Source organism: Nannospalax galili, unplaced genomic scaffold (genome assembly GCF_000622305.1).
Source record: "Nannospalax galili isolate Female #2095 unplaced genomic scaffold, S.galili_v1.0 scaffold918, whole genome shotgun sequence".
In the NCBI taxonomy this organism is placed as follows: domain Eukaryota; kingdom Metazoa; phylum Chordata; class Mammalia; order Rodentia; family Spalacidae; genus Nannospalax; species Nannospalax galili.
The window spans coordinates 3,111,392-3,120,164 of NW_008343216.1; the positions used below are offsets into that span (position 1 = coordinate 3,111,392).

Consider the following 8,773-nt stretch of genomic DNA (forward strand, 5'->3'; position numbering starts at 1 on the left):
AGAGATCCTGGGCTATTGTTCACCATCCAACTCATCACTTCATGTCTTGTTGACTCCCCCATATCGCTAAGACCCAACCAGGTCCTTTATGTTCCTCCACCAATCCCTGCTCCTAACTCTGCCAACACTTCAAATACTCTATCTACAAGCCCCCTGCCTACATGGCCACCAGCCCCGGCACAAGGACCTTTAGGTCTGATAATAGCTGTCTATGCTACACTGAATGCCTCTAAGCCCGACTATACTGTTGATTGCTGGCTATGCTTGCATGCTAGGCCCCCATTTTACGAAGGCATAGCTCTTTGGGACAATTTCACTAATGCCATTTCTGTTGACCAGTGCCATTGGAAACACACTGAGCCAAAATTAACCTTACCATCCATTCAGGGATCAGGGCTTTGTGTAACTGCCCTTATGACTTCTCTGCCTGCACCCATGTGTCACTCTGTAATGTCACTGAGACAATCCCACCCACTAATCACTATCTCATGCCCACCAATACCTCTTGGTGGGCCTGCTCCACTGGACTAATGCCATGTATTCATGATCTAACCTTAAACCAAACCAGAGGATTTTGTATTTTAGTACAACTGATCCCCAAAGTTACTTATTTTACAGGAGAAAAGATGGATCTTAGGCTTTTTCTCCCTTCCTCTCTGCCTTCCCTTACCCAACACAAGAAGGGGCCATCACTACCACCATGGTCCTCCTTGGATTGGGCATGGCTGGTGCAGTTGGAATGGGCACCTCTGTACTTGTTATACAAGACAACAATTACAAAGCTCTTAGCCAGGCCATAGATGCAGACATCGCAGACTTAGAAAGCTCTTTCTCCCATTTACAGCAGTCCCTGTCTTCATTGGCAGAGATGGTCCTACAGAACAGGAGAGGCCTTGATCTCATACTCCTCCAACAAGGGGGATTGTGTGTAGCCCTGGGAGAAGAATGCTGTTTCTGTGCTAATAATTCTGGAATTGTAGAAAAATTGCTCAACAGAGTCAAAAAAAGACTCTTAGAACGAGAAAGGCTGAGACATCAATCTCAAGGATGGTATGAGTCTATGTTTAACCTCTCCCCTTGGCTTACCACGCTTCTGTCTGCATTGATTGGTCCCCTTGCTTTGTTAACCCTTCTCCTGATTTTTAGACCCTGCTTTGTTAAGGATCTCACTAATTTTAAGGCCCGCATTTCTCTAGTTCAGTTAGCTGTTGTCCCATCTCAACATCTGATCCCCTCAGATTTTAATGGCCCAAAAATCAAACATGCCTCTACAAACAATGACCCGCTGTTCCTTGCCCTTACCAACCTGTAATTGGCTTTTATAAAAGAAAAAGGGGGAGATGTAGGAGATAGGCTTGAGCCTAGGTTAAAAGCAGGCCTGAGGCAATGGCCCAACTGCTGGAGCCATAAGGAATGCCTTGCAACATTTGCTCCCATTGGCAGATCATGAGACTGATGCCTAGAGCTTACCACTCCCTAATCACCACCCTTGAAATTCCAAGCTACAACACTTAGATAGTGCAACAGCCAGGGTCACGTGGTTTCCAGGAGTCCAGGCTCTGAGCAGGAAACTGAAACCTAAGTAATCTGCTAATAAGGTGTCTGATTCACAATGTTGTGATAGGACACAGCCTTACCAAGGAATATGAGCTGTAACTTCTTGATTGGACCCCCTACCCCTATATAAGCTTGTGTCCTTCTGCAATAAAGTGGATCTGCGTCACCAATCTGGGCCTCCTGGGTCTGAATAAGGCTCCTCTGACACAGTCTCTGAACCAGCCCTGGTGTCCAGGACTGGGCAGAAGTAGCGATGATTGGAGGCAGCGCCCGTGCGAACGGAGGCAGCACTGGGTGAGTGGAGGAGTGGCTGCATATGGGCTCATCTTTTGTACAATAGCCATTTTCCTAAATTCTTGTTTTGAATTTCCATTTAAGTAGCATCTATGCTTTGACTGTAAAATTTCCCCCTCGGATCCACATTTATTTCATGTTAGTATCTTAGCATCCTAGTAGCACATTTCACATGCTAACACTCACTGAATATAGTAGAAAAATAAATCATTAACAATTTATTAAGTGATATGTTAGGCCCAGAAGACACAAAAGGCAAAAAGAGATGGTTCTTGTTCTGAGGAGCATATAGTATTTAGGGGAAACGTGTATGTACATTAAAATATAACAGTAAGAGTTTATGGGTTCACAGTGTCTCACGATTTTGCTCTCCTTTTTTATATTTAGTTTTTTTTTATAACTTTCACTTATTCAACTTTAAAAATATTAGTTTTATATTCATTTTTGTAATTATTTACATATCGATGGATATAGCTTTACTTTTTCATTTTTCCATGAACTGAATTCAAATGACAACAATGCAAAACCAAACTTTCCTTAGACTCCCCAGAAACTTGCCTCTGGCTAGGTGTTTTCTGTGGTTAGATTTTGCTTCCCTCTGAAAAGAAGGCAACTGTGTGTGCATGGAGCCATGCTGGAGGCAGGCGTGTAGATAGCACCAGCCTTAAGCTACATGTGATCATTATGCCTTTGGATTGGATGGGTAAATTATTCAGATATGACCTGGAAGCACACTAAGTGGACAGTGTCCCCACTCACAATATCCTGAGGCCAGGTTTGAAAGCAATATCCATTTATCTTGGTGAGAAAAATCTATGTGGTTCTGTTAGGCAGAACCTAAGGGCCATCAAGGAAAAAAAAATAACTTTTTAAAAAGTGTTTCATCTTTCAGCTTTTCTAACCTTTTATTCCTTCCTCAGTTCTAGATAATTACATATTTTTAGAGGATATGAAAGCACCAAGAACACAAGATAAGGCAGGAGTTAGTAACTACTGTGAGAGGTAGAAGGCAGCACGGACAGACGCTGGTCTTCAAAGCTGACCCTGCTGCTGGCGCACAGATCTCGCCCGGAGCACCTACACATTTTCATTAAAAACTGCTTCTTTTGTCCCATCATTATGTAACAGATTTTCAGCTGCATTTAGGATTTTGTTTTAAAAAAACTATATTTCAGATGATAGGTGCTTTAAACTACCAGAGTATTGATGTATGGGTGGATTTTCGTCTCTTTTTCACTCATTGTAGCTGAGTGCCCGAGGCGTTTGCAGCTGAATAGTGGAAAGGAATTCATGAAGAGACCAGTCTGTGTGCACCCATGCCAGCTGGCAGTCAATCACCTCCCCTCCTCCCCTCCCCTCTGTAGATATTTTCACAAGCAATTGCCTGTGTGTACACACATGCATATCATGTAGGGAAATACATTCCTATGGGTGCATAAATCAAAGTTTTTCAACTTGATGGTTGATATTTTAATGTTTCTGATATTTGAATAGATAAACTAATGTACATATTTAATGCAGCATTGCTTCTTATTCTGTAAAGAGCTATCATATTCATAGGTAAATATCTTGCAATTAATGGCATATTAGAGCAAATATTAAAAAATATATATTCAGTTTTCTTGTCTAAATTTTATTCTTTCCAAATTAGTTTGGTTTGTTCTTTTTTTTTCCTATTACTATTAAACATATATAAATATTATACCATATTTCTAAAAAATGGAAAACAGTGGTCTGCTTAGCCTTACATAAAAGAAACCCTTGAAAAACATGTCTACCAACAATCTCTAGATGGGTCCACTAGACTCTAGTGGATGAATTTGCATGAAAGGACAACTGGGTACAAATGCTTGACTGGATAGGACAGAATACATGAGGTCTGGTGGGGGTGGGGTAGGGGGCATGGATGGGGAAAGGGGTCTAAATTTGATTAAGAACTGTTGTATGAAATGTACAAAAGCTCAATTAAAAAGTATTTTAAAACATACAAAATCAGATGCTGTGGCTCATGCCTGTGATCCCAGCACATGGGAGGTAGAAGTAGGAGGATTAGGAATTCAAGGTCATTGTTGACTTAATCAGTTTGAGGCCAGCTTGGGCTACAAACCCCCTCCCCCTCCTAAAAGCTGGGCATGGTGGTGCATGCCTTTAATCCCAGTACTCAGGAGGCAGAGACAGGCAGATCTCTGTGAGATGGAGGCCAGCCTGGTCTACATAGAGAGTTCTAGGCCAGGTGGGGGCTCCAGGGAGCTCCTGCCTTAAAAAGACAAAAAACAAAAAACAAACAAACCAAACCCCAAATACAAAATAAATAATGTAAACAGATGAAGAATTTGCTATTTATAGAAGCTTACTTTGAATTATCTCACATAATGAGCCTTTTAAGTCAAAGAAAACAAAATTTAACTTATTTTCACTTTCTAAATATTTCAAGCTACCTCAGTTAAATTTTGTGAATTTTCATTGCTTTAAATCAGTGAAATTAAGTAGTGATTGAGACACAGACTGGGATCTCGGAGTTTAGCAATGCTGGACTCACTAATTGCCTTTTACTCTGATCACATCTAAATGTTAAAGTGATTTGTACATTCTCAGCTTATATGCTGCTATAGCAACTTAAAAATACTTTCTCTCCATTGGTGACTTTATTTTCTTGTTCAAGATGTTAATAAAAAAAGACCAAAGTCAATTCTAGTGTTAATAAAAGTTTAGTTTCTTTTTTAAAAAAGATTTATTTTATGTCTATGAGTGTTTTGCCTATATGTATGTATTTGTGTTACATGTGTGCCCAGTGTCCATAAAAATCAGAATAGAGTATCAGAGCCCCTGGAATTAGAATTACAGATGGTATAAACTGCCATGTGGGTTCTGGGAACTGAACCTGGGTCCTCTGCAAGAGGAACAAGATCACTGAGCCATCTCTCCAGTTCCTAAAGTTTAATTTCTTTAAGGAGCAACTATTTAAATGTATTGAATCAGCATATTTATTTGTTGAAAAATTGGAGTACCAAGGTCCTTATGTATTTCTAGGTTAAAATGCATGTATGTGAGAAAGCGAGGGAAGGAAAGAGGAGAGAATTATTAGTACATTTTTTTACATCAATAAACTCTGTAAAGTAAAAAGTATAAAATAAAGCCCCAAGCTAATCCTCATGAATTCAATTAAAATCTTGCAATACAGGCTGTTCAATCGCATGAGTTTTTCAATGGGAGATATAAGAAAGAAAAATTGTTTAAGCATAACTACTCAAACAGAAAACTTATAGCAAGATACAATTTGTAAGGCCTGGGTGTGGTGGTGCATGTCTTTAATCCTACACTAGGAAGGCAGAGGTGGGTCTCTGTGAGATCAAGTCCAGCCTGTTCTACATAGGAAGTTCCAGTCTGCTGAGGCTACAGGGACACCCATTTGCCAAAACAAAACAAACAACAAAACATCCAATTTGTGAACTACTTGGGCAATTAATTGAAAAAAAAACAAAAACAGGCTACTCTTAGTGTGAAGTGTGTCCGTCTGTCTTTTGAAAAGGAAGCTCAGATGGGAGAACGTAAATGCTTTTTTTCCTTATGGCTTAGAATGTTAATTTTGTAAACTATTTTAGTCTATTTTTTTAATTTTAAAATTTTTGTTTATTGTTTTTATGTGTATGATTGCATTGCTTGCATGTACATGCACCCATGTTGTACACAGTCCCCAGAAGTCAGAAGAGGGTGTTGAATTCCCCTGGAACTGGAGTTATGGGCAGTTGTTAGCCACCATGTGGATGCTGAGGATCAAACCTGAGTCTTCTGTAAGAACAGTCAGTGCTCTGAACCATTGAGCCATCTCTCCAGCCCCTTAGGCCATCTAATTTGTAAAGGTTTAGAGCCACCATCAAGTTCTTATTATTGTTTCCTCTTCACCTATTGTACTCTGTATGTTATCATTATGCATATGTGTATTTCCTCCTTTCAAATATAGCATGGCTCTGCTGTAATTTCTATAAAAATATAAACTTTATGATACCAAGGCTCCAACTCATTAAGAAACAAAGTCTTTCCTTTACAAAGTCTATTTACTATTATTAAATTAAATAACAAGGACAGTTAGTTTTGTTTCTCTGACTCATGAAGCAAAGAATTTATTTGTTTTTAATATAATGCTTCAGGATCCATTCATGATTTATTTTACCATTTACCTAAGTTGTCTATATTATATAATATTTTCTACATTTAAATATCTTTAACCTGACAATTTATGTTAATTTTAGTGTAAACTGAAAATAATGTATCATGTTAAGTTTTCACTGTTACACACATATGGAAATGTCATGTATTTTTCATGAAACAGAATTGTTTCAGTAATGTTGCAAAGAATGATGAGTATGCATATGTGTAATGAGAAAAGATCATTTCAAAATCAAGACATTAGTCAATACTGTCATAGGGTTCTGTGTCTCCCTTTCAACTGTAATTCTCTTCTGTAGCTCTATAGATCTAATGCTGTTTGAATAGGAATATTAACTGCTTCTGTGCATTAATCAAAGTAATTTAAGTATTAACATTATATAATAACTTATGTGTTTGGAAGCTCTTTAGGAGGAATTCCATATTTTTAAGGCACAAAATAATGTATTTTTTTATAATTTTGCAATACATTGTTTAAAATTCATTTGACGAACAACAAAAATGACAGAAATGAAGTAAAAATCTCATTTTGAAACCTACATTTCAGTGACATAAAAACACAAACTTTAAGGGATACTTTCTCTGTTATATAGGAAGCTCAGATGTCTAAGGAATTTGTGAGTTTTCTGTGAAGTCTGTACAGCTGGCAGCACCACACTCAGACCCAAACAAATTTCCTGAGACTCTCCATATTGCTACAAATTTCTATTTTGAACTTCTGGTCATTTAGGCACTTGTTCTGATTTTGATCCTCTTTTGCAGGGCTTGTGTCACCAACTATATGAAAACTTAAAGAATGAAATATAGAGCTTGTGAAATTTCAGTTTGCAAAGTTTGAGGTTATGTCACTAATGCTAATAAAATAGTTAACTAAGTTTCTTTCTTTTGTTATATGTTTGAGAGGTTGTAGAGTACACATGCTGTGCCTTAGATATGGGGGTCAGAGCCACAACTTCCAAGAATCAGTTCTACCTACATTTACATGGGTTGTACAGATGGAACTCAGGTCATCAGGCTTGGAAGTAAGTGATTCTAATGGCTGAGCCATCTCAATGGACCAATTAAGTCTCCTTTATAGATATTAATTTATGGGTCTTGACATAGGCTTTTCCTTATGTACGTCATCTTAGAATAGTATTAATAAGTTGGTAATATATTTCAGAGAAAAATCATCTCTTTTTTGCTTATTAGAAATGTCTATGCTTTCCTATGTGTTAAATAAAGCATTTAATCTAGTGGTAATGATGTTATTGCTCAAAGAAAATGTAATAATTAGAGTCAGATAGGATGAATATTGAAACATTTTTATTACATTTATTTATTTATTTATTTTGAGTGTGTGTGTGTGTGTGTGTATGTGTAGGTACATACATGCCATAGTCCCTGTTGTAGAGGTCAGAGAACAACTTACAAGAATCAGTTCTCTTCTTCTATCATGTGGGTTCTGAGGATCAAATTCAGGTTGTCAAGTTTTGGGGCAAGAGCCTTTACCCACTGAGCTATCTTACCTGCCTTACTTTTTTCATTCTTGAATTAATATTAGACTTATTTCTGAAAGTATCAACATAAATAACAACCAGTTCACATAAGGAGCTTGACTAAGGTATTTAAAACCAATTGTGAGCCTATAATTCTGGATGTCCACTAAAATTGCTTTCTTTAGAAATTTCATTTTAAAATAAAATTTTATGGTAAAGTATCTGTAAATTTCTTAGGGGGACTTTTTCCATTTTAAAACAAAATGTCTTAGACATTGACAAATCTCCCCAGCATTGTAAACCACTATGTATCGATTATTTATTACAACAGTAATGCTATAGTAATCTAACAAACCTTGCACCTTAAAACAATAACCATGAGCTGGCAAGATGACTCAGCAGATAATTGCACTTGCTACATGAACCCAGACACCTGAGTTCAATCCAGGGAACTCACGGTGGAGAACTGGGTCCTGAAGGTTGTCCTCTGATGTCCACAAGTGCACTGTAGCACACACATTCATGCATGAGCACACCCACACCCACAATGATGATAGTGGTGATGATGTTGATGACAATCACAATTTTAGAAATAATGATTATTGACACATATGTGACTGGTTGGCTGTGAAACTGTGTATCAAAGGTTGCTCACATGCCATGGGTTGGCTGGCTGTTGACTGGAGTCACATGGCACATCCAGGGTGATTCAATTCTATAGTCTGTCCCTCAGTTTTCAACAGCATATCTCAACTGGGGCCTCACTGTAAAGGCAGAGAAGCATCTGCCTGCGTTCCATCTGTTAGCATCTGGTTGTGCAAAGCAAGTCACATGACTAAATTTGGTATTGCGATGTGGGAAAAGGCGCTTCAAACTTACATGGCAGAAGATACAGACTAAATAAAGCGGAGAAATGGGCCAGCAAAAAGTTCATTCTCACGGGGTGTGGTGGCACATGCCTTTAATTCCAGCACTCACAAAACAGAGGCAGGCAGATCTTTGTAAAATGGACGCCAACCTGGGATGGTCTACATAGCGAGTTTCAGGCCAGCTGGGGCTGCAGAGTGAGACCTTGTTTCAAAAAAATATAAAAGAAACTCTTTCCACATACTCTACAGTTTATTTTCTTCTTTTTTTCTTTCTTTCCTAGAGGAATAATTTGACTTACACATTGATATCTGTCAAAAAAAAAAAGTTAAACAATTCAGAGAAAGAGCAATTTCTGCCATAATCATGTAACTTGGATGTCGTTCTGCCTCAGTGTGTGCTCTTCCAGA

General features: G+C 38.1%; 1 pseudogene; it reads left to right on the forward strand.

Annotated features, from left to right (window-relative positions):
* Positions 1–1,810: 1,810 nt before the first annotated feature.
* Positions 1,811–8,773, forward strand: part of LOC103739132 — a 35,875-nt pseudogene continuing 28,912 nt past the window's right edge.